The sequence below is a fragment of the Apteryx mantelli genome, chromosome 4 (assembly GCF_036417845.1).
Source record: "Apteryx mantelli isolate bAptMan1 chromosome 4, bAptMan1.hap1, whole genome shotgun sequence".
In the NCBI taxonomy this organism is placed as follows: domain Eukaryota; kingdom Metazoa; phylum Chordata; class Aves; order Apterygiformes; family Apterygidae; genus Apteryx; species Apteryx mantelli.
In genome coordinates this window covers 70,798,295-70,824,357 of record NC_089981.1, presented here as the reverse complement: position 1 = coordinate 70,824,357, position 26,063 = coordinate 70,798,295, and the positions used below count along the sequence as shown (strand labels likewise).

Below are 26,063 nucleotides of genomic sequence, written 5' to 3'. Positions count from 1 at the left end.
CACCAGAGAGAGGGAACCCAGGCAGAGGAGCTGGATTGTTTGAAAGGGAAAAAGATATTTTTATTCCAACAGCTAAAACCCTTTTGTATTTTGGTTTCTGTTAACAGCTATTTATCCAAAACATTTGGGAGAAAAGCTGTCTCTTTATTAAATATTTAACACCCTTGCCTTCAGCTGTGGGCTGAGAAAGCTCCCAATCCACATGTGAGTCACCAAGAACTCCTCCGACAAAAATAGGGGAAGTCAAGACTTGAGATTGCTACAGGAAAAAAAAAATGTTTGCTGATTTGGAAAAAGTCAAGAACGTTTCACATCTCGTGTATCATAAAGTGAGCACAGCAGTCATTCTGTCACATCACTCCTAGAGTCCCAAGTTCTAGGTGGAGGAGACCTCAGTATGCAAGGTAGCATGACATCCCATGCAATTCAGACAAGTAACACACCCAGTAACTGGTCTTTTATTAAAAGGTGCTTGGATTCGTATCCTGACATGACAGAGATCCCAAGATGTAGGTTCACTGATTTCCTTGGTAGTTTGTTCCATTGGTAAATTATTGTTAGTTTTAATTGTAATAAATTATTGTTAGTTTCAATTGTAATCAGCTTTAAGTTATCACTTCCAGCCATCAGTTTATATGCATTTCTCTGCAAAGCAATGAAATCCATGTTTTGAAGGTACCCTGCTCTCACAAGAGGACAGCCTGGGACTAGACTTCAGAAAGCAGGAGTGTGAACATGTACTTTCTGAAATCAGTGGCAATTCCTAGAGTGGCTACAATAGTGTGAGGTAAGACAGTTGTGGACAAGCATGACTGTTTTCATCTGTCTGAATGTCAAATTGATTCTCTGGTTACAAAGCCTTCCACCAAACTTGGTTTTTGGTTACTGTGATTCTCTGGTTAATTTGATGAAAGTCTAAGCACTGATCAGTTCTATTACAGATCTACTCCTTTAAACAAATAGTAATTATTGGTCCTTCTATTGCTTACAGTTCAATGTTGCCATTTGATTAATAAAAGAGGCCAAGACTCTGAGTGTGATGAAAAAAGATTGTATAATAACAAATCATGTGATAACAGTGATTTGTGATAAAACAGATCATGCAATAACAAAAAAGGGTTAGAGGTAAAGTCTATGCTACTGACATTGCTTTTGTTGAGGCCTATTATGTACTGTGCATATGGTACATATGCATGGTGGTTGTAATCAGATCAGCTATTTATTTCTATTAAAATGACAGGAACTGAACAAATCAAATCAAATTAAAACGAAACTTTAGCATGTTTTTCCCTTTGGCCAGATTATTCTTTCAAAATCCAAATTAATTTATCTGCTGCAAAGATAAATGGCAAGCTCTGCCCCATAACCATTTACAAAGACACCTCCAGCAGTGGTCTTATACCTCTTACCACTGTGGACTGCTTCAAAAATTTTGGTGGCAATGCGGATTGCTTGTACAGTACATGTAAACCTACTGACAACAGGTTTAGTTTCCCTCATTACCTTTTGCAGATACCTAAAAAGTAATTCACAGAATGTAACAGTAGTTTCACTGGTTGAAAACTGTTAGTCTGTGATACAGGTAGTTTTTGTGCACTCTGAGATCACTTGTCTAGCGCAGACAAGGATATAAAACCCATTTTTATGATATATGCTCTGAGTACTTTTTAACAACTTCTTGTAGTTCATGGGCCTGATTGTGGTTTCAAAGTAGTTTTTATATGCTGGTTTGTGATGAGCTTATTCCTGATTTAAGATTATGAAAGTAAGATATACGTTTTTTAGCTATTGAGGTTAGAAATACAAACCTTATAGTCCCCACCTCATGCTGTTTATTTGAATGTACAGAGGTAACTCCAGTAACGTCTGTTGATAACAAGTCACTAATTAGGAATACTAATTGACCAAATATTCTGGGGCAAATCACTTGGCTCCTTTGCTCCTTTGACCTACTCTCTCTTTAGCAGATGGGACCTTGATGACTATCTGATTGCCTGATGCCCAATAGCTAAAGTTAATGGACGTGACTCTTTCCACAGTTTGCCTGTACTGTGCTCCCTTTTCTGGGAGGAGTGAATGAGATTGCTTAAAGTCAGTGAGGTTTTGAACATGAAAGTGTTAAAGACAGAAAGCAGTCAGGCATCCTACAGATACCCAGAGATAAGACGGTTAGGAGACAGACATTTGTACCAGCATGATGGAAAACATAAGTCCCTTTAAAAAACTCTTCACCTGGCTGTGCCACAATGTGTACATGGATAAACATGTGTGAGGACTCCTCATTGGAAAGAGCATGGGCATTCACCTGTGCCTCTGAGCTGACTGATAAAGCTGCCAACCTCATTCCCTATCTATTGGTCAAATTGCCTAATACAGCAATTGTCAGCCTCTGATGAAAGGCTGATTCATATATCAGATTGCAGAGCGTTAGGGGTAAGGGATTAGATTTGCAGTGTAATCTTCCAGTAACATTTCTCCTGATCCAGAGACCATGCCTTATAGAAGGGCTCTTTTCTCCCTGACATTGTGGTGTCCTGGTAAGAGATGACTATCTTCCACCTTCATTTGGTGATAGTAAGGCTGCTACTGACCTGATGTTCATGAAGGTCACAGCTGCGCTGGGCAAAATTAGTTCTGTGTAGGACAGTTAAGTAGATTGGATTTTCTCAGTTGTAGCTGATTTGCTTTCGTCTGGGCTCTTCTTGCAAAACCATTTAAAGTCCATTCCCCTCTGCCCCCCACTGCCATTCCATGGGAAAAGACTAGAAGAGAGATCTTTCTGCCTGGGCTCTGATTCTGCTTTGTGCCCTATCCCCGCATCTTTCCAAAGGAAAGTTTCCCAAGAGAGGCTGGGGCAGGTTCGGAAGTTGCCCTGCAGCCCCAGACTGTGTTTCATTCTGCCACAGAGGTTGGAGGGCCAGCAGGGATGTGGGCTCTTCCCACTCACCAATTAACTGTTTGCTTTGGATCCAAGACCCTGTGGGAAGCCATCTGCCTATTCCTAGTAATGTTGCTGGAGATACGTCTTTTCAGTCCAACTTTTTCTTGTTGTGGCTGACTGTCCCTGCAGATTTTGGAGGTCTGATGGAGCTAGTTCATTTGGGTCAAAAGGCAGGCAAAGTCCATGACTTCTAATCAGGCAAAACTTCTGCTGAAGGCAGCAGAAGCTTCCCATGAGTAACAGATTTGGTCTAGTAAGTCCGGCAACTAGAAAATGTGTCAGATATCCATCTGTCTTGGCAAAACATGACATATGATTGTGATTGAGAAACACGTTCATTGTGAGCATGATAATAGATAAGAGGGAGAGTGACTTCCATCCAGACACATTTTACTTAAATGACTTCACCAGCAGCATGTAATTACAGCGGAGGTCTGTCTGCTGGTGTGTTATCCTGGGTGCAGAAAGCAATACTGATGGGAAAAGTCTCTCTTTTTCCAGGCATCTTCCTTGTTGAGCTCCCTTTTATTCTACCTTTAGTGGTGGATCCTGAAGTGTGCAGCCATCGCTACCTGGTGCATTTGGGAAGTGATACTGGAGTTGGTGGCAAACAATAAAAGGAGGGAGGGCTGTGTGATACCAGTAAGGGACTCTGTGGTTCCAGTTCAGCTCTGCAGCACAAATTGGGAAAGTTCACAGGGAGATTTGCCGGAGGGCCTGGGCCGGGGAGTGCAGTGTGCAAAGGGGATACTTCCTTCTTCACAAAGTCACCTTCAGCTTATATCAAAAATCCATGCCATTCGGGGCTATATGGAAAAAGGGATATGACTGTAATTAAAGTAAAAGAGAGCTACTGTACAGTATGTTCCCTCCTCCCCAAAACTGTGACTGATGCAGAGTTAAAAGTAGATGAGATTTAATTGCTCCCAGAGCTCCCTGTCTCTCCTCTGGATCGCACAGCTGAGCAGGCACACCGCTGGCAGCACCGCCGGCTCCCACGGAGCTGTGCTTACTTGGGGAGTCCAAAAGATGGTAGAGAGCAGGTATGCCTCCCTGCACTGGCATGCCCCATCACTAGGCCCCCAATTTCTGCAGTCTTCCAGCCTTTCTCATCATTTGCCAGACTGAGGTTGTGCAGTTTTTCCTTATGAACTTGCTGAAGTTTGTTTGGACCGAAGTTCAGTTTGCACACATGATCTCCTTGTAATCTGTGGAGATTTCTGTCTGTAGCAAGGCAAAATGGTAACAGGGAATCCCCAAACTTCTCAAATGTCTCTGCCTAAGTCTGGATCCCTTTGCAAGCAGGAACAGCTTGAAAATCTGTAGCCAGCCCCATCCAAGGGTCTCAGCACACTCTGTGAAATGACTATTACCTTCTACTAGGGTGGAGGGTAACACCAGTGCGGTTACTGTTGGTGCTGTTTTATGGACAGCTAAGCAAGACGTTGGCAGGTTCAGCAACTTCCCCCAAGGCGGGCAGAAAGTTGTTGGTAGCACGGGGACTGCCAGCACGATCCTCGGAAAGACGGGGGCAGTGAGGTGCCCTGCAGCACGGTCTTGGAGCTGGGGTGCACCACGCGTCCCTTTCCACCTATGTGTGGAAAGCACTGTGATGCCTCAAAGGGAGGACTCTTGAGAGCTGCAGAGCAGCTGGAGCTGGGCAGGACCGTTGTGGCTGTCACCGTAGCACCTCCTGGGAAGAGCTGAAGGATCCTTGTGCATCTCTGTGCCACGAGTCCATCTTCAGCCTTCTGCCCCCATGGACAGCACTGTCCTCTACTGGTTGACCTGGATGTGAGGGGAGGGTGGGAGCTGGCACTTTGGATACCACTTGGAAAGGCCGTTGCGGGGTCCGGCGCTCTGGAGCAGCCGATGAGCCCTGCGAGGGCCGCAGGGCTGTTTGGGGGCGACGTGCCCGTGCCTCGTTCCCGCACGTGGCTCCTCTGCCGCCCTCCCCGAGGAGCAAAGAGCAGAGGGAGGCCAGGGTGGCGGCGTGCCATTTAGTGGGGTAGCTGGCGGGTTTTCCTAAAGCCGCGGGCTCGCCACGCTCCAGCAAGGGATATTTCCAGGTGCTGCCATATGCATTCATTTGATAACGTGGGGAGGGGGGGAAATAGAAGTGAGAGAGGAGGACGGGCAGAGGAGCACCGGGCTCCCCCGGGGCTGGGGCCGGAGGCGTCGGGGTGGCGCGGGCCGCACGCGTTGCCGTGGCCTGCGCTCCGCAGCGGAGGGCCCCTGGGCCCAGGCCCGGCCACGGCCACCCGGCGTGCAGGGACCTGCGGCGCCCCGACGGCAGAGGAAGGTGGTCACATGGGCTTCGTTGAATCGGTCGCGGCAATTGAATGCAATGAAATTTGAATGAATGAAGAGGGAGGAAGCACCTTCCAGCGACGTCTTCGAGGCACACGGTCACCCGGGGCGTTGGGCTTCTCGGCACACAGAGACTGCAGAGAGCTGTCCTAACACAAGAGCTCAGCCACTGGTGAACCTTCATGTACTTTAGACCGTATGGTGACTAATGCTTTAGTGTCTTAACGTGGAAACAGTTGCAAAAGAGAAGTATCAGGTCAACAGGTTATAAAAGCCATCAAACCACAATTTTGCATTACATTTTCTTTTCTAAAAGTTTTGGTAAATATCATTTTCCTGTACCGCACCAAAAATGTGCAATGACCCTGGTTTGTCTTTGACATTTTCTATTACTTGGCACCTATCTTTATGTTATGACAGTATGTCCTGTACTTGAATATAGATATAATTATTCCTTCAGGGTTTGGGTTTTTTAGATAACGTGTATTTGGGAAAGATGTTAGCGACTGAAGAAAAGTTGATGTATAGCATACAAATATATAGTTATTGGAAATGTTGGTGTCTTTTGTATCTGAATTTTAGAATATGGCTTAGGTGTGCAAATTTTAGCTTTTCCAGTTAGACAATATTCTGTTAGGGATATGAAATATTTGACAGTTCTTTTATATTTACTCTTTTAATGTCAAAATGTGTCACATCTGGTATTAATTGGTGGAAAATTGTGCCTCTAATTTACCAATCTGATTGTCTAGGAAAATGGAAGAGTGTAACGTAATAAATGAACGCCTATTAATCTTTTAAATTTGTCTGTTTACCACGAGCTACTATCCACTGAAATGGATTGTTGAGTGTTGCGTCCTAAACAACCTTTCTGAAATCTGTGGTATGTTTTTTGGGGAGAGGAATTATCAGCCGACAGGGCTGCAGCCGATCTGTTATGGACTTGCTAATGAGGAAGACTGGGCCTGTTAGAGACATCCTGGGAGAGTCGCCCCACCACCGCCGGGAGACGTCCTGGGGCTCGGCGGCGCGGGGACGGGCTCGTGCAGTACCGTTACCTCCTGGGGATGTGGCGGTGCAGCCTCCCCGCTCCCGGGTGCGTGCCGGGTCCCGTCCTCTGCTGTCTTCCCACGGGTCCCACGTCCCACCTCACCGCCATCCCCCCGCTGGGCTGGTACGCAGTGGCTGCTCCACAGGGGTTTCCTTGGCTGGGCCATAGGCTGCCACTTTGCTGGTTGCAGAGACGAACACATGTGCTTGTCCTCTGTAACTATCTTAATTCTTATTAATTAAAATTCATTATTTCCAGTGACATGGGTAAGCGGTTGGTTGTTGTCATCGGTGTAAGCAGAGTCAGGCCCCAGACCTGTAGGACGATATTTGTGTCTTCTGCCTCGTGTCCCTGCTCCCTAGAAACCCTGGGCACCTTCGAGCAAGCCCAGGAACTCCCTGTCCGTCCGGAGAAGGCTGCATCTTAATGGTGTTTCTGCCAACATTTTTCTTTCAGCATGTGTGAGCTTAAAGTGCATGTTTTCATGCCACAGATTTGGAAGTAAAATAGACCAGCATTCGCTTAAACCCATAAATTTTTCAGACTCGCAGGAAGAGGAACATAGATAAAAGAATAGATTGTTCTTTGTAATTTTGCAAATGAAAAAGTTTATGTTGCAGATAACTTGTGGATCAAATTCAAACTACCATTACACTTTAGCAAGACACTAGCTCCTTGATTCTATGAATCTCATTTTTAGTAAGAAGTGTAGCTACTGTGTTTTTAGCCAAAACATAGGCGGAGCAAAGGAGGAGAATTGAAATACTGTTATCTGGCTATAGTACATTTACGGTGACAAGCCCAGTAGCTTTGCTATCAAAAGGCTGCACTGTATTTGTGAAAATAAACTTTGCGAGGATCAACTACAAGGTGCTTATTTTAGTAGCAAAAAGCCCCTGAAATATGCCAACTCTTGAATAAGCTGATTCTGAAAACTGGCATATTCAGTATGATTATTCTAGTATAAACCATCTGTCAGTAGTGTATCCAAATATTTATGTATTTTGATTATTGTAACTGTTAGGAGGATACTGAAGTTCATAAATCATTTCATAGGCAGCAATCATTTTATTACTCTTTCATGTTTTAATATAACATTTTGCATGTACGTGTTAAGGCTATACAGAGGGAGCAGCGTCACAGAGTGATTATGCAACTGCCACACTTCATAAAAAAAGTCTGTGGCAAAGAGCTGTCTGGAGCCCACATCCCTTCGGTGGGTTGTGCTAGCTCCCGTTTATTTAATCTCATTCAGTTTCAGACCATGTTGCACTTTCATTCAGCTCCATCCTGCCTTGTGAAGTGACTATACTTGTATTGGCAAATGGAATAATATGACTAATTATGTTTAATACAGATAATGTTGTCTTATAATCAAAATAAAGAGTGGATTTCAAACAGATCCTTAAAGGGCACCAGGCATAAAATCAGCACTGTGTTTATTACCAGTAGCATCACTGAAGTGGTAACAGCTGTTCAGCTCCCTCAAGTACTGCCCCTTTGCAGGGAAACGCCGAGTTTTCCAGAAGAAGGACTAAGCACATCGGAAGCGCATTATTGCTGATAACAGTAATTAGTTCAGATGTTCAGTGGAGCTCAAAATGTTTTATAAAACATTATTATCCTGATTTTACAAATCTGAAAACCCCGGCACAGAGAGGTGAAACAACAGAACCGGCTCTCTGAGGAGTCACTGCCAGACCCGGGGATGACCCAGGGCCAGGGCCAGGCTCTGCCCCCTCCTTGGACCACACTGTTCTCTCCAGCTGGCTCCAAAAGTACAGAGGATGTCCTCTCAGTGCCTCAGCCTTCATTTGCACAAATGTTAGCAAAGACACTTCAAGAGATGGCAAGATGCACTGATGTGAAAGCTGATTTTGGAGTTACATTTCTGAAAAGTCATTTTTAAGTTAAAAAAAAAAAGTGAAAGCCATAAAGGTTGACAGAGCTCCTCTGTGAGAGACTCTTATTTTGCTGTGTACATTTGTTTTCTCTTGCTTACTAAAGGGATAAAGTGCAGTCTAGGTTTCAGAGAGAGATGGCTGATTAATCTGTCTGCCAGGTACATATGGAAATAAATTAGCAAATGGTGCATCTGGGATTAAACTACTGCAGAGATGATAAATTATTGCCATCTTCCATGGCTGTATTACTGAAGCTTCAGTAGGTTCCCAGTATTTAGTTACTTACTATTCACATGGTATCACCGTGGTTATGGAATGGAAAGTCTCTACATTTGAAGCAATTTTCTATGATATGCTAGCTTGAGAGCAGATCCGGCCAGACCTATAAGTATATATGGTATACTTATATTAAGTGTAAGTGAGGAGATTGACTTGCACGTTCAGTCCTCCCGCTCTAAACAAAATTCTGCTGGTTTCCGAGGGGCCGGGCTGTATATTTCCCCAGGCAGCCAGGCTCGCAGGGAGAGGACACGTGAGTGCCAGCTGAGGTGCTGCGCGTCTCCAGGCCAAGTGGGTCGTGGGGACATCAGGCCATGACTGTCAAAGTCTTTTCTGAGAACCCCTTGCAGGGGTCTCCCCCCTCCTCCGGGCAGAGTGCACCCATTGTGCCCTCGTTCCCTGCATAGGTGCTTGCTCGGGGCTGGAAGTCCGCAGGGATGGAGGTGCAGGGGTCCAGCTGTGTGTGCTGGCTGTGGTGATGTGTCCCACAAGCACAGCTGTGCTACTTTCCAAACCAGCCTGGTTTCACCAGCACTATCTGGCAGTTTCTTTATGATCTGGAGCCCATGATAATAAACCTCTCTGGAGCCAGGCGAAGCCAGCGGGCACAGACTGTGTGATGCCTTTCCCATTCCCAGTTTGGCAAAGGGTGAGAGCACTATGCAGGGACTCTTCTGCAAGAGGTTTTCCATTATCTGCCCAGCCCACCCCATTATCCCAAATAACGGAGAATTGTCTGTGCTAGCCTGAAGTCATCAGAGCTTGGAGGTGAACTCCTCTGGGCTGAGTCTCTTCTCATGGCTAGACCCAGGTGTAGGTCCAGATTGCACAACTCCAGCTTTTCTCTGTGGTCAAGACTGAGATGAAACACCAATGGAGGTGACTGAGTTTGCATTGAACCTTGATCCGGACATCTCAGCTTTAATGCTTATGTCCCTGCTTCTACTGCCTTTTACATTCCCCTTTAAACTGATCTCCCACTGATCAGTTGACAACTGAGGGACGCCAGAGATGACCAGATTGGGAAACGCATGAGGAGTAAGTGTGAAATCACACACGTGGTGCTCCTGTGGGTCTACAAGAAAAAGCGTAGTGTAAGCGTTGTCATCAAATTTTCTGCATTATAATATTTAGCAAGATTATGGCTGTGTCCACAGTGCTTGTTAGGAGCGCTCTGTTGATCATCTAGACTGTAATGCCCTTTCCTGTCCACATACTTGGGTTTCATTTCAAGAGAAACCCAGACGTATGTGGAGACAGTACATATCCATGTCTCACCTGCCATGCAGTCAGAATATGACAAGAGGCTTTCTCAGAGACTAGGACTGTAGGTCCCATCATGGGTTGAATGTGCCACATGAGTTATACTTAGTACCTCTCTCTTAATTGGGGCTGCTATATTTTGTGTTCTTTTTCTAGAGTCATCTTGCAGGGTGAATATGTTTCCTATGGTTAAAATACAGATTTAAGACTGATCTAAGATTTAGTTCATTATGTTGCTAGTCATGAGCCTTACAAGTTGGTTTAAGTTATCTTTTTATAAACATAAAGATGTAATATATAGCAATTTTAATCTAACAAGGTGAAATCTTATGTCTTACAACCTGTTTAAAGTAGATGACGGTTCTAGTGAGATACTTGGTGTTTATAAGGAAAAAATTGGTAGCTGTGCTTGCTAGGTCAAGAGATGTTTCTTACCTAGACAAATGTGATTTATGGTAGCAATGTAGCTTAACGAAAGTTCTTGTTCCAGTTTCTTTATTTTCTGAGGTCTTTACTTGGGCTCTAAACACTTACTCTGGGTTCACTTTTTCCTAGGACAGGAGTTGAGGGAATAAAGCAACTCTACAACTGGTCACAAAGAAATGTAGGAGAGGGCAAGTGGGAGCAATGATAAAAACAGTTAAACAGTTAAATTTGAGTGGCGAGTGCCTGGGGTGGGAGTAAGAATCAAGTTTTACCTGACATGCCTTGTGCTTAAAAGCTTGTATCTCAATTTGAGAGCTCACCAGAGGAGTAGCTCAGCTCTCCTTGGGCAGGTCGGCAGCACGCAGGAGATGCAGCACGGAGGGTCGGAGCCTGTGGAGCCCCGCGAGCCTCAGGAGCCATGTCGCTGGCAAAGCTTCCCACCATGAGCTGTCCCACCATGAGCCGGGCTGGCCATCCTGCTGTGAGCCAGGCTGGCTACCCCGTGCACATGTGGGCCAAGTCTACCATATTTTCAGGCTTTGGAGGGTGCAAGAGTTTGGCTGGAGTGATATTGCTGAGTGACTGCAACCTCTGGTTTTATTCTTGATGTCACCCACTGTGGTGCGCAAGTCAAGCATGAATAGGATGTATGCATTAGTGATTAAATAATACAAACAATAATGCATTTCATTATGAGATGCATTGGTGGGTGCAGACCTGTAAATCTGAACTAGTGAGGACTAGCTCTGTTCAGTTAATCTAAACACAGAAATATTTACTAGAAATAGATGTATCTTCCAATGACTTTATTTGCAGATTTTGGTTAACAACAACAGTTTGCTTATAATATAATAATATCAAGCAGCAAGTGGGACTTAACTGTCGTTCTTGGCCTTTCGCAGTGAGCGCTTAGAACACAATGCCAAGTGAGTCAAAGGAAACTCCAACTGATGGATGAACAGATTGTGGCATAGTCATCTATTCTATTGCCCGCTTCAAGGAAAACCCCTGCAAATTAGACATGTGGTTTCTAAATGTACAGAGAAAACTAAAGAAATTACATTATGAATGAAAAATTAGATGGAAATGTCTAATCCTGTCTCATAAACAGTTCAGGAATAACTCCCTCTAAAATATTCTCCTTTGAGCACACATTTAACTTATGCTCTGGGAGCAAAATAAAGTTGCTAAGATAAAACATTCTAATCATGATTTATGTAAATTTATTTGAACAAAGTAATGATGTAGTTGCCGATAGCAAATTGTTTGGAATACGAAATGGTATTTACGAGCTGCTTCTCTCTATATGAATACAATAGATGATATGAGATGCTACATAAAGAAAACATAATTGTACATTCAAAATGGAGTCTGATGCCATGTTTAGTAAGCAGGGAAGTCAGTTGAACAGATTGCTGAATGTCTGATAAAATAATCTCCAGCTTGATTCTTTACAGACTATTTATAGCATGTACTTAATTTAAAATTTAGATATGTGCCACAGATGACCATAACACTCATACCAGGGCCATATATGATAATACTAACTGTTTGCCTTACATCTCACATACACAAAAATCTCCAGTTGTTTTGCAAGCAGAAAATCAGGCCCTGTATCCTCAAATATGGATGATAAGAGGAAAACAATTGTAGTCCCCAGCTGCCATTGGCATATGGGGCCAAATTTGGCCTGTCTGTTGAAGGTTATGGAGTTACGCCAGGGATGACTTTGATCCCATGTGTCTAGTAAAGGGGGACCAATATGTCAATATAAGACATCCTGCTATTTCTGATGTTCTACCAGTAAGACAACATCCTGTGCTTGCTCTAAATCGGCTGATGCCAATCAACATCATTCAAAGTGGCTTGAATTTCCCAGGTGCCCAAGTCACAAATGTGAACAAGGGGAACATTTCAAAAATGTTCTGTTCCATGCTAAATTCATGTTAAACCAGTGAACAACAAACTGGCTTTTTCATCAATGGGGGTTTAAGCCTAAGAGTTGTTCCTATAAGTGAACATGCATCAGCCCTCAGCATAGAGGACTAAGGGCGGTTTGAAGCATTTTAACAAAACATTGCTAGATAGAGAGCTGTTTCTGCATTCGGAGAGTGCAAAGCAAGTTTCACTGAAAAGCTTTTCAAATCAGAATGAGAATGGCATGTAGAAATAGTAGGGTTATTTACTGTATTTGCTTGGGCATACTAAGGTGTCTCTAGATATCTGGTGATGGGCTGAGCTGCAGAGTTTGCATACAGCTCCAGCCATTTACGAGTTGAAGAAACATTTGAATCCTTTGCTTTGAATAGGACTGATTTCCTGCTCCCCAGCAGGTACTCTCTTGGGGCAATAAGGCAATCTTAAAGTAAATTCAGGTGAGCACAGCGTAAAGATATGCACATCTGGGTATTGTATGAGAACTGAAAAATCTGTGTGTGCAAAATTGTGCTTGTTGCAATCTTGGAGGGATTAAAATAAAGGAGTGCGCTTGTGCTCTGACTAGATTTCAGACATCATTTTTGCAGAGTTGAGTTCCTCCTCGTTTATTTTGGACTGGTACTAACTGCCCAGTGTAAGAAAGCTACAGTTACTGCTCAGGAGTTTTTTGGTGAAGACAGAATGGTTTGTCCAGGACCACACTGGCATGTTAAAGACAATAATGAAAAGAAAGTAACTCTCTTTGATCTCGTACTTAGAAGCTGTTTTTATGGCACCTTCATGAGTATCTGAATTATGTTAGGAAAAATATATAAATGCAGGCAGAATAAATCTAAAAGTGAGAATCTCTGACCAAGCTGACGTTTTTCCAGTGACATTGCATTAGACTGTGTGAAAGGTACATCTTGGTAAACACTGTTCCTTAATGTAGCTGACAAGGTTTTATGTAAAATGATCCTGGGAGATGATCGTAGAATTTAAAATTTAACCACAGACATTTATAATCAAATTACTTTGCACCTATTCATATATAGTGCCTTATGAATAGATTTTCAAAGTGCTGTGGACAGAGCCATCCTGCAGTCTCTCTTTTTAGAGCATCCAGGCACTGTTATCTCAGAGTGAGGAGGTGTAAAGGTACAGCAGACTAACTAACTACACAAGCAACAACTGGAAAATCATCTATTTTACTCTATTTATTCCTTTGTGGTTACTCTCTTTTTGCCTGGGGCTTTCTCATCTGCACAGTCTGCATTACTCATGGACTGCCAGGCCAGATCCCTGCAGACATCTGAGAAAGTATGACAGGTTCACTTTTGAATGCTGATCAATGTTGCTCTCCCTTCCAAATCAGTTAGAATTAGCTGTACAAATAGTAGCCCCTGGAAATTGGGCTGAAACCGTATGTAACTCTCAGTTTGCTCCCTGGTATCTTTGGGAAGCCATTCCCTTACCACAGCACATCAAACCCAGGAAGATCACTAAGCCATCTACTGGGATTGCACATCTTCCATCAGAAATGTACAGGACTAAGTTATTTTAACAGCTCACCTATTTAATGTGCTAATGTACAGATATTATGTGTAATAAAATAAACTGGAACATCTCTGTCACTTGATGGTGCTACAACTGCAAGGAGAGCTTCAGAAGAAACTCTTGATCTGTCAATGGCAATTGTAGCTCAGGCATCTTTAGCAGAGATAAAAGCTTTGATGGCTTGACAGGATCGAATTTTCCTCAAAGAAATAATTGAAACAATAGTAGAATCACCCAAACTTGTACTGAGCATTAGTGCAGATGAGTTGTTTTGAAATCGATCCGTTTGGAAAGAAAATAATGTGCAGATTGGTCAAGGTAATGATGGTATTGGATGATAAAGGAGAAGCAAGGGTGGAGAAAGCTTGTGAGGGATATAGTGTCACCTAAAAGCTTTACAGAAGTGCTTTTATTACTCTGAATCAGCTTGGCTTTGTACTGACACTTAGCTGTTTGCAAAAGAATTATACCTGCTTTTGAGATAAATACATTTGACAGTGAACTCTTAACCCCTCTTTCGCAGGTCTGTTGTTCTGGGTAGTGGCAGGGAAGATCTAGATGCCTTCAGTTTTTCTGAATACAGTATTAGGCAAAATGGGGTGCAAAACTATGGTACATAATTTTCTAGTGAGCAGAATGCTTCAGGAAAATTACAGTCATTATTGAATGTAATGAAACCTGACAAATTAGAGTTTCATAGGCCCTCCTTGAGATTAGTGTGATCCATTAAACATGCTCTCTGACTGCTAAATGGCATTGTCCCATTTCACCATAAGAACTTCAGAAATCCAGAGGTAACTATAACAGCTGATTGAAAGCACCCAATCAAGAGCTCCTTGAAGTAAGAGGAGAAATTATCCTGATTAACATTATTTCTAAGAAGGTACTCTCCGAGTAGGCTGCAAATTGTGTTAGAAGCATTTGGGTATTGCAGGGAAGACCAAATTTGACACTGAAGTGGCCACACAGTAATGTAAGAACTGGAGTGATCAAGAGAAGAACATTTTTGTTGATTGTGGTGGGAAAATTAAATTACTCTGAGCTGCATAGTTGTTCAGAATATGTAAGTTAAAGTGAATGATACTCAGTTTAAAAGAAGAGTAAGCAAATATGAAGAGCTGAAAAAGCTTCTTTCTAGATATAATTCTTTTTGCCTCATGGTGTACATCTTCAGAATATTTTTGCAGGGAGCAGGGTAACACACTGGTCATGAATATCTCATGCATTATGGTAAGACATTCCAGTGATGCAAACTAAATCAATATAATAGTATCCCTTAAAATGATTGCTTTTTCCTTGACTGATTGTGCATTAAAAGCAACCTTTAAATGATGGCCATTAGCACCTGGGACCTGGTCACTGATGTTGACTGAGCTGACATGAGATAAATTGCGAAGGATCTGCGTAATAGTTAGAACTGGTATAATCCTTTTGAATTTTGTAATGGAGCCTTCAAACAAGAAGTCAATGAGAGCATGTGTAAATCTCCAGTACGTGACAGAGGAGACTATTGCCTTTATACCAGGGAAGAGATGGGACATGGATATACTACTGTGCCTGATCCTTCATAGCACTAAGACTAGCCTAAACTTGTCTGCTTTTGTCAGCAGAGGCATAAGCAAGAGAGCAAGTGCTGTAGCTGTAGGTGAGCATAGTAGTATTCCAGCAACAGATGAACCTCTCAATCAAGGAGCAGTCTAAAAAGCCCCATTCCACATCTGAAAACGATAAAGAGCGTACGTACACAGGAGTGATGCAACTGTAATTTCACGTTGCTGTGTTGTGTCTCTTGGTCTCCCCATTGCCTGTCCCAGTCTGAGGAGCTGCACCCTGCTAGGCAGGACCTGCAACACCACCTTTCGGATGCTGCCAGTGCAATGATGCATGCCAGTGCTGAAAATCTGACCACTGAAATGAAATGAAATAACTAAAATCTAGAATAATGGCTAGCATTAGTAGGTATTTGTGCAGTTCTGAGGCAGAGATTTAAATGAAATTTCAAACTTCAAATTAAGAGAGCCACACGACTAAAATTTAATGCTGGAAGCTGTCTATTCTGGTAATGTCATCTCATTTCATGACAGCCTCAATGACTGAAAGTGATCCAGAAGATTAATTTGTGATTTTTTCCAAGATCACTTATTAAAAATGGCTCAGTTAGTGGTGCTTTGGGTGGTATTTCAGCTAGAGTAATGCACATTGGTTTAGCAGTAGAATGCCTGGATAGCATATAAAGAAGAGTTGAAGCAAGAAGCATTGGAAGGGTTGGAAAAGAAAACAAGCACTTGATATGTAAATAAGTTTCCTATAGTCTTACCTCTCTGCCTAGAAGAAGCATGGCTGATGTGGTACAGTGCCGAACATGATGTAGGAGAGATTTGGAACACAATCCCCCAAAAGTTGTTTATTTCCTCCTAATCTAACTATTTATCTACTCCAGGTTAAGTGTTTATGGTGTCCATCCCTGTAACATCTGAGCTGTTTTTGACATTGTTCAGAGATGGCAGCTCACATCTCCTGTCAAGAGCAGATCTTTGAGTAAGATCTCTGTTTACTATAATGTAGCTTATACATAAAAACATTTACGGTAGCTGCTTACATCTATCCTCCTTCAAAAGATAAAGCACTTCAGTGCACACTGCATGTCTGCTACCTTCTCATGTCCCTGACATTCATTATAAATTGAGAAGCCAAGTTTTTTTCAAAAGCTATTTAGATGTTTTCTGCTGTAACTTTCTCTAATAGATATATTCCTATTGATTGCAATGAAACACACAGAATAGAACAGAACAGATCAATTGAAAAGTAAAGTTAAGACAGCAAGTACACTTCTTTTCCACTTACCTTAATGGAAACAGTTACGGCTGGATCTATCCCAGGTGTAATGCTGCTGAAGTCAATGGAGTTGTACCAGCAATGAATTTGGCTCCTAGTGTTTTGTTTTGACCTTTTCAGAAGGTTGCTCTGCAGGAGCGAAACTATTAAACACAGTCAGTGATACCTTAAGTCGAAATACAGAAAAGGCAAAACTAGAGTGAATATCACCTTGTTCATTAAGGAAGAGGCCTGACTTTTATAGAGTGAGGGCAAAAGAATTGATTCCGGATAAGTACTGAACTTAGTTTCAGGTTTTCCTAGTGAATAGCAATCCCAGGTTGGCATGACACTTGGACATCACTGCATTTGTGCGCAGCTGCCTGGAAGGGTTTGCCTAGCCTTTCTGTATGTCTGTGCGTCAGGACAGTTTTGAGTTGGACATCATTTCCTACAGATTTGATGTTCATTTGTTCATCAAAAATCCATGTAAACTGACTTAACATGCTAATAGTTCAAGTGTCCAGAAGTTGCCTAGTAGTGCTCAGTGTGAGGAGCTTTATTAGCAGGTATTTGGGGGTTTCAGTAGACAACACAGATTCTTTACACACTGCAGTTGCCTCAGGTATGCAACAAATAGAGATATGACATTGGAATATTTTCAGCTTCAGACCATTATATTTTACACGCTTGGATACACTAATCCAGACTAAGAGATTGCAGCCTATTTTATGGAGATTAACAGGCAGCAGTGCAACTGAGAATTGGCCCTTGGTATTGGCACTAGCACAGTCCTTCTTCTGCTGAAATGGCATCTCATTCTCCACTGAAGTTTCCAATGATCTCTGAAAGCAATGCCAATAAGCAACATGTACAGAAGGAAAAGGCTTTGATAACAAAGAGAGAGACAAACAGCCAAAAAAGCCATTTCCTTCTAAAATAGCTGGATTTGGAAGGAAGGCAGATAGGTGTATTGGTGATGCAGCAACAGGTACAATCTTCCATCCTCCTACGCTAGCACTTCCTTGCCAGGTTTCAGCTGCAGAAAGGCTGTCAGCATTTTCAGACCCATGTAGCCAAGTGACTAGAAGCAGCAGTTTTGTAGCTGTAGGTTATTGGAAAGAAACCATTAATAGCAAGGAGGCGAGATAGAGCAGTTGGCTTATTGAAGGGAAAACTAGGAAGAAATGTTAAGATTATTAGCTTAATGGTATGACTCAGATCTCTTTTATCATGTGAACTAATCTATGTTCTCTTCTAATGAGTCTTTTTGCTTGAAACTAAGAGCTGAGCTAAATTCAGCGAGGTTCTCCCCTTGCTTGAATTGTGCCCTGTGAAATCCCATGGCTTCAGGGGAGCTGGGTGGCAGCAGCAGACCCCAGCACTGCCACGAGGCTGAGTGGAGACGCACGGGACTGTCACACTGCTGTGGCACAGATCAAGGTGAGTGGGCTCCCTTGGGGGGAACGTGCTTCTGGCCCTCTTCCCATATCTTCTTGCCTTGCTCTTTTTCTGTGCCCAGAGCTCCTCATCCCTCTGCTGTTATGGGCCCCTTTCCTTCTTCTGTCTTCCCTAACAAGGCTCCTCCCCAGTAGCACATAAGAAGCTGTTGGCACTAACTGGACTTGTGCCGACTGTCAGTCTGCTCATGCTGGGTATTCCTTTCCTCCACCCTAGCTGAGCTGTGGGCTTTTTGGTGGGCAATGACTCTGATCCCTCATTGGTTTGTGCCTGACTCAAAGGGACCAACGCCTCAGTTCCTCTTCGGTACTTGTATAGTAAATCCATGATTTGCAACCACTCCTGATTTTCTGGGTGTAGGAGGGAGGAGAAGTAGGTCTGGAGATTCCTAGAGTTACTCATACCTACTTACCATCCTGTATATGTAGGTGAGGTGATATGATGTCAGCACTGACAACTCAGGATAAGATATAAGACTGCTCATGTTAATGGAAAGTTTGGGCTGTTTTGTTTATAATCTTGCTAACTGTTTTCCTTGCTAAATTTTTTTAAAGTCAAATGCAACCACAGATTGCTAATTTGCCCTAATCCATACACCTCATAACTCATTTACTTAGTGAGGTTTGAGTCTCCTTCTCAGCAGAGATTTAAGAGCAGAAAGCCATAGAGCAGTCTCACACAGCAAACATTTTATTACTTTTGTTGAATATACTGCACTATGTTTACCAGTTTCTTCTGAAGTGTTATCATAAATAATTAAAGCTAAACTGTGCTTGTTAAATAAATGAGCAATGCACATGTTCGGATGCATTATCTATGGTTTAATTGCACTCATTTGTTTAGGCCCTCATCCTGTAAGGAGTTAAGAGCCTTCTGTCTCAGCTGAGGACTGTGGAAGTTGCAGGATTTTAGTTGAAGATCCTTATTCATCTGCCCAAATCAGGCATTTGCAGTTGCTTCTCCAGACAGGAATTTAAGAAACCTGTTTTTAGCATAGTGGTGAATGTCATCCTGTGTGATCAGATGAAGATCCTGGAAGAAGGTACTGTCCTTTCACCAGATGCTTTAAAAATGTGGAGAAACTGTTGGCACTTGATGGAATGAAGCCTTCACAGAGCAATTTTCTTGTTTCCAGGCTACCTATTTAGTACGTGCAGGACAAGCAGATGAAGTTCAATGTCTTTCACTTTTACAGACATGTAGGTTCTTGCTTAGGTCTTAGCAGTTCCCACGGCCCTCATATGCCCTGTTAGCTCTACCTGTGCTGAGCTTGGGATTCCCCATTTTGTTCGCCATACTGTTTCCCACAGTGTGCAGAAGCATATGGATCTCTGTTTTTTTTTCTTTCTCCTACAATCTTTTAATATGCTTTTAGTCCTTTTGCGCTTATATAACACCTACATGTCAAGACACATATTGCATATAACCTAATTAAATCTAAGTAAATTACTGATGCACAGGTGTTAGGCGCACAGGGCCTCTTGGTTCTCCAAGGCCTGACTTATTATCACCAATCACCAGGCTGTAGCATTCCTTTCATAAACTGATCCAACTTCATCTTAAAACTGGTTTTTAAACTAATTGCTGCACTGATTACTACCATCCTGATTAGTGATTTAAAACTTCTGGACTCAGTAAGTCTATCTTCATTAGGAAGATCTGTTTTTATAATTGTCTCTAAAGAGGGCCTTGGGGATTATTAAGAGATGGCATTCATTATCAGCAAAAATACCATGAAGAAATTTCTAGGCATATGTTGATGTCCTAGACAATGTTAAATTTTTTCCATGAGGAAACAGAATTTTATTTAAAAGGCATAATTATCTTAATAATTATCTCAAAAGCCAAATTGGATTTTAAGCCTTAGAATGGTCTGTGATTTCTAGGTGGCTGACACCTGCAGTGCTTAGCAGCTGGGAAAGGATAAGGCTGATCGTTTGAAAGAAAAAATAAATGGGGGAGGAGGAAAAGAAGTAGTAGTGTCATTGGCTGTGGTAGGCTCTGACATCTAGGAAGGTGATAGAGTTGGAGAGAAGTGAAGTCAGGCAGCAAGAAACTGGCTTTGGAGCAGTAGTGGTGCATGCTGGGAGAATATGGCAGAGAAAAAACAGAGAGCTTTTTTGTTTATTTTTTTTAACCTGGGAGGGGTACAAGAGTGGCTGGTAGCTAAAAGACTTGCTGGAGGGCCGTGCGGTGGCTCAGCACCTGGTGAGCGGACTCGCGGTGCGAGAGTGGGAAGGCCAGCTGGGGCTGCGTGAGGGGCGCGTCTGGGAGGCATGCTGCGCTGGTGGTGGTGGATGGCGGAGGGGACACGCTAAGTTGGGTGGCAGTGCCCTGAGGCTGCTGAACCCACAGAGGTCTTCTGGCTTTACAGACACTTGAGCTGGTGTGGATGAAAGCCAAACTGATGCAAGGAAGCTGTAAGAAAGATGAGAGACAGATATCCATCTCTGCAGTCACCAAAGGACTACAGGTGTCCAAGGCATTTCTCATAGCATCTAAAATGTTTTTTACTCAAAGACTTTTGTCACTGTCGAGGACACAGTTCTAGAGAAAGAGGGAATAAATCGATTCATGTCTTTTTTTTCTGTAGCTCAACTTTGCCTTCTTGTTGTTTAGTTTGGTTATTGTGGGTTCTGAGGCTTTCTAAATCAGTGTTCATTTCTTAAACAGCATGTCTGTGAATGGTGCAGAATCTCATGTCCAAAACTGCCTTAGTAAAAGGGAGTGGGAAAGTGAATTTTCTGCTAGGAGGTCACTTTCTGAATGATTGCTTGTATCTGCCTCTAGAAGAATGGAAATGTTTATTTTTTATGGAAGGTGAGAGATGGTCATGAGGAAAAGGAAGCCATTAATTAATTAATGATCAATTATTATTTTAATATTTATGTGGCACTGTAAGTGTGGCTGGTGCCCCACGGGGAAGGAGGATCATCTCTGCTTGAGGAGTGTACAGTCGAAATTTAACCATGGCAAGGACTGCTCGTGGCAGATGATGTGTTTTCGTCATTCTTGGCTCTGCCTCAGCTTTTCAGCTGAATCCCACTTTAATTCCCCTTCCCACAACTCTTCTTTTGCCCACTAACAGAGGGGAACCTGTGCGAAGTAGGAATGGCGAGATCAGAGTCTAAAAGAGCCTGATCAATGTGGTAAACAGGCAGGATCAGAGGTCTGATCTCAGAGCTATATCTTGCAATCCTTACCCAGAATTGCAATAACGTAAACAAAACCATTCCAAGAATAACGAGCATGGGATTTGGTGCCAATTCGGAAAGACCTGTACTTCTGGGGCCCTCCGGCTGGCATCCCAAGTAAGGTCATTCTTGCAGAGTCTTTAAACTGATGCACTTAACAGCGAGACCTGGCCTGCATGGGGCTGGTTGTTATCAATCCTGTGAGGTTTTTCTTAAGGATGTTTGCCCTGGCCTTACTTCTTCCTGAAATCCCCTTCCTATTTGTACGCTCTGATGCAATTGTTTCTGGATTTGCTGTCTCTATAGGTGATACTCCGAAACTACCCTCAGCTCACTACAGTCACCAGGGTAATGAACTCTGACAGATATATTCTGACAAAAACCATATATTTAGTAATTAGTTGATATATCACAAGGTTTGTACTGTTAAGTAGTTAGTTCTGCAAAGTGTCAAACTCAACTCTTTGATTTGAAAATACATGTATATGGCAGTCTACTTGAAATAGAGTGCATTTGAAAGGACAGCTGAAAATATGTAATACCAAGAGAAACCAACATTTATGTAATGTACGTCTCATTGTCAGAGAAGTACAGTGGAGTGGCTAGAACAGAAAACGGGAATCAAACAGTCTAGGTTCTATTTCTGGCTCCAGCATATCCGCACCGAAGTCAAATTAATTGGAGCTAAATACAGAAATCTCTCCTTATATAGGATTTTTGATCCACTTTCAGAACTCTATAATAGGGATATGCTGTTCTGTTATTCTAGAGGATGATCTAAAAAACATAGAGGGGAGTTACTATATTTTGTATTCATTTAACACAAGATTTTTCTGAAAGCATCAGACATATGACTTCTGTGCTGGGAGAGATGAATCCATGGAAATCTATAGCTATTGCCAGATGCTAATCTTGATCAGAAATCTGTTGGCTCCACTGAAATTTCACGTACATATTTTTCCCTGTCAGGTCTATTTAAATAGGAGAAATATGTATAATATTCTTATAGAAGTTTCTGGGCAGAGAATCTGTCTTCTACAGGGCAGAAGCTAAGGAGAGTAGTGCTGTGTAAAGGCATCCCAGGGAACTCCAAACAAGCTGTCTTGAAGTACTATGGCCATGTGGTATGTGAGTTTGAGTAAATCTTTGTGCAAGCCTGGTTAAATTGCTTATAGGGCCTGCCATAGTTTGACTGTCCCTACACCGTACTGTGTAGTAGATATATCCTTAGAGATTAGTACACTTGAAATTGTGATTCCTCTTTGTTTCAGCTAGCTTCCAAATATTGATGATTTTTGTATGAGAGACCCAAGTGTGGAGGCTTGTTAATAGTTACAAAGAAGAGACAATCTAAGCATGAAAGAAATGGACTTTGCAAAGAATTATTTGGCAGTTGTTTAATCCTCTGGACTGGCTGGGTCCTCCCTTGGGCTGAGCCTGCTGTCTCAGACTGCACAGGGCTGTGCATATCCCTTTTGGTGATTAATACCTTCCAGGAGTAGGACCTAAACCAATACTTACCATGCACAGTCCTGAAATAATTCACACAAGAAACTGTAACAGAATGTGTTATCATCTTGTCACTGTAAGTTAGAAATTAAAGCTAAAATTGTCAGGGCAGAGGGAGACAATTTGGGGAGAGAGCAATTAAGCCAAGTACCGCACTATTCCTGCACTCTGTAGCCGGACGCCTGGAAGGGGAAAGGGAAACTTCCAGGTGTTACGCTGGGATATTGCTTGTGAGAAGAAACACGGCTTCTTTCCACTTTCCACAGCTTTTTTTCTTTCAAGTCATGGCCAGAGCCACTTCTGCTTCGTGCCAGAGAGCTGTGGCAGGATGCATCCCCAGTCTGGGGTGAAGTCCCATTCCCATGGAAGCTGGTGCCCTGTTCCCTGGGGTAACGGCAGTTGCAGCCAGATTCCCCCCAGTTCATGCTCATTCCCGTGCAGAGCTTTGCGCTGGGTGGTTGCTAACCGTTAGCAGGAGGGTGGCAGTTTGCAAGCCCGTGGGTTGGAAGCTGCAGAGCCCCTGAGCAGGGTTTTGGAGCGGCGGCCTCCCTCAAGGCACAGGAAGCTCCCTTTACAGTGAAGTTCCTGTTTCTCAGCATGGCTGGATAGAAAGCTGCCCCCTCAGCCGTTCCCTGCCACTAATGCAATATCCTGAAGTTTTAGTGGTTTTCATTACTTTGGAGGCGAAACAGTGCACGGAGAGTACTCTGCAAGCCTATCTGCAGTGACCCTTCGCTTCGCAGCGCAGCCACCTGCCTGCTAAAGTTGGACTCCCAGCCCATAAATGAGGGTATTAAACAAACTGCGGCAAGGGGCTTGTAGGCTGCCCTCTCCCTGTGCGACCAGGGAAAGATGGGCTTCGAAGGCTAAAGCCACGTCCCGGTGAAATGGGGGCAGGGGCGAACTTCCATCAAGAGCCTTGTAAGAAGAGCATCCTGCTAGCAATGGCCTTTCCCTTTCATGTGTGTGCTGTGTCCGTGTGGAGGGACAGGCAAACCTTTAGGCAGGGCTTCAAGAAGACACTTCTGAAAGTACCTGATGGCATTAACAGTACTGACCACTGAAAGTCAATTAAAAGTCAGTGAGACTTGGACTCTTAAATCTTTACAGCCCTTTTCTTATAAGTTAGCATCAGTGCCTGAAAAATCTAATCTACTGGCTGTGCCTCCGTGCACCATCCATCTAAGGATCTCTAATCAAAGCTGTAAATATCTATAAATCTGTAATACCTTATGAATTCTCTATATTGACTTGAGTTTTGGGATGTTTACTGTATGAGTATATTGATTTAGGTTAATAGGAAAAATAACCAAGTCAGTAATAAAAGCTCCAGGTAAATCGCTTTGCCACAAACAGCTTTAGAGCTGATGACAGACAGGGCGAGGGCAGGAGGCTCCTGTACACGAAAGGTCAGCACATCAGCGCGAGCAGTTTGTACTGAGAAACCTTCTCTGCTTGTGGCTGGGGGGAGTCAGATGGAGAACTGCTGAGGGAAACCAGGGTCGCCCAGAGCTGCTGAATGAGTCGGGCACAGCCACGCTGCAGTTGGGCGATACGCAATACGCTTGTCTGTTCTTTTTTATCTAGCTGTTAAATAACACCTTGGTTTAAGGGGGCTGCTTTTATCAGTGTCACAAGCCTCTGACAGAAGGGAGCCCGGCAGCGTCCTCCCAGGCTGTTAGATAAGCAGGGTTGATGCGGAGGGTGCCGCTTCGCAGGGCGGCCCCTCGCAGCGAGCGGCTGTAGCGGTGCACTCCGGGGAGGCTGCAAGCATGAGGCCTGGCACCTGAGGAAGGTGCCATCAGTGCAACGGAGATATAGCGAACTGCAGACCAAGGAAAACATCCGTAGGTTATCCCATCTGGCAGCTGAAATGGATCTATACCATATTTGCCCGAAGCCACTCTGGAGACTACAGGGAAAAATATTAGTGATCCGTAGAAAAAGCCAGACTGACTGACTGCTGTGGAGGTAACTTCAGGCTTAGCCGCAAGACTGAGAGCCGTAGAATTTGTAACTGCAGCACATGTTTTCTGGTCACACTCCTTGGGATCGCTGTTCTAACTCCATCCCTTGTCCTTGTGGTTTATAAAGCAAAAGAGCTTTTTTGCCTTGTTAATTTCCTGAAGTACAGTATATGGCTTTCGTGTTTTAAATAAAGCTCGTGCTCTATTTTTGAATAGCATAATGAGTGAAAAATGACTTTATCCATCCTGGTGGCAGGACAGCAATTTGTTGCTGCCAAGTGGAGGACCTGGATCAGAAACAAAATTGGGTTCCCAGGCTTTGCGCCAGAAGAGCTGAGACATATTTTTGAGGTGATGTACTTGGACTCTAGAGGAAGATTGTTGACTGAACTGAGCTGCTTTCGAAAACATCCTGCCAGCTGATCCACAAAACACCACCAGTCTGTGCCTCCAAACGGGCAGCTCCTCTGCCCTGTGCTGCTGGGGCGCTCCAGAGCGGCTGTAAGCACAGGTGAGGAGGAATTCACGATACTTTGGGCAAAACTTAAGAAGACATTCCTGCATGGATGTTCACCCTTATTTATCAGCTATTATTATCGTATCCAGGCAAATACAAGAAGGCCGTGCATTATGATGAATACGGGTTGTTGGAGAGGCCCTTCTCACAGGGGTCAGGGCTTCGGTGTGGGGCAGCCCCTTCCAGCTCCCTCTCTCCATGCATGGTCAGCTGGAACGAGCTGCTTCCCTATTTTATTGGGCCATATTAAGTGCTTGGAAAAGCTTCAGGTACTTTAAGTGAGGCTATAAAGCAAGATGTGGAAACAAGGGGAAGCATGTTGCTAGGACTGTTAACACTCTTTTCTCGTATTTGGGTGGAAACAATATTGGCGACTATGATTGTATGATTAGCTCATTGACAGGTATATTTGTGTATTTTATTATTTATGTATAACTTTAGTTACTTCAGAGAAAGAAATGTGGAATCAAGTGTATTAGGAGTGTTGCCTGAACGTAAAAAAGGAATTATAAAACAAAAGAAATCTATGTAAACATGAGATGTGTTCTAAATATTCACACAAAAATTATTTACTGTTTTAGTAATACAAGAAATAGAAGGCTTAGAGTAAAGTTATCAGGGAGCAGTTTTAAAGCAAAGGAAAAACTTTTTCTGCACAGTCCATAGTTAAAATGTGGAATTCCTTGCTACAGGCTCTTGTTGATGCTGAAGCTTACCTGAAGCTTTTTTAGACAAATTGATAGAAGAAAAAGTATCTTTGGGCTTAAAGCATAACACAGCATCTGATTGCATCTTTAGCTGAAAAAGTTCTTAAGCAGCAGTTCTCTGGAAGTAAGCGAATATGCTGCAAAGTGTCATTGTGCATTTGCCCTGCTCTTCCTCAGGACATGGCTTAGAGGTGCTTTGGTCTAGCCAGCTACTGCAGTTCTTACAGTATACTGATAAAAGACTAA

At 43.2% G+C, this 26,063-nt stretch overlaps 1 protein-coding gene across 2 annotated transcripts in view; it reads left to right on the top strand.

Moving 5' to 3' along the window:
- Positions 1-26,063, top strand: part of FOXN3 (forkhead box N3) — a 221,601-nt gene that overhangs the window by 45,056 nt on the left and 150,482 nt on the right. The window contains exon 1 of one of the 2 annotated variants that reach the window (XM_067296911.1): positions 24,341-25,104. The exons of the other annotated variant lie outside the window; for it this stretch is intronic. The gene's annotated coding sequence lies outside the window, so the exon portion shown is untranslated. Of the gene's footprint in view, positions 1-24,340; positions 25,105-26,063 lie in introns of those variants that run through there. 2 annotated transcript variants of the gene reach the window in all.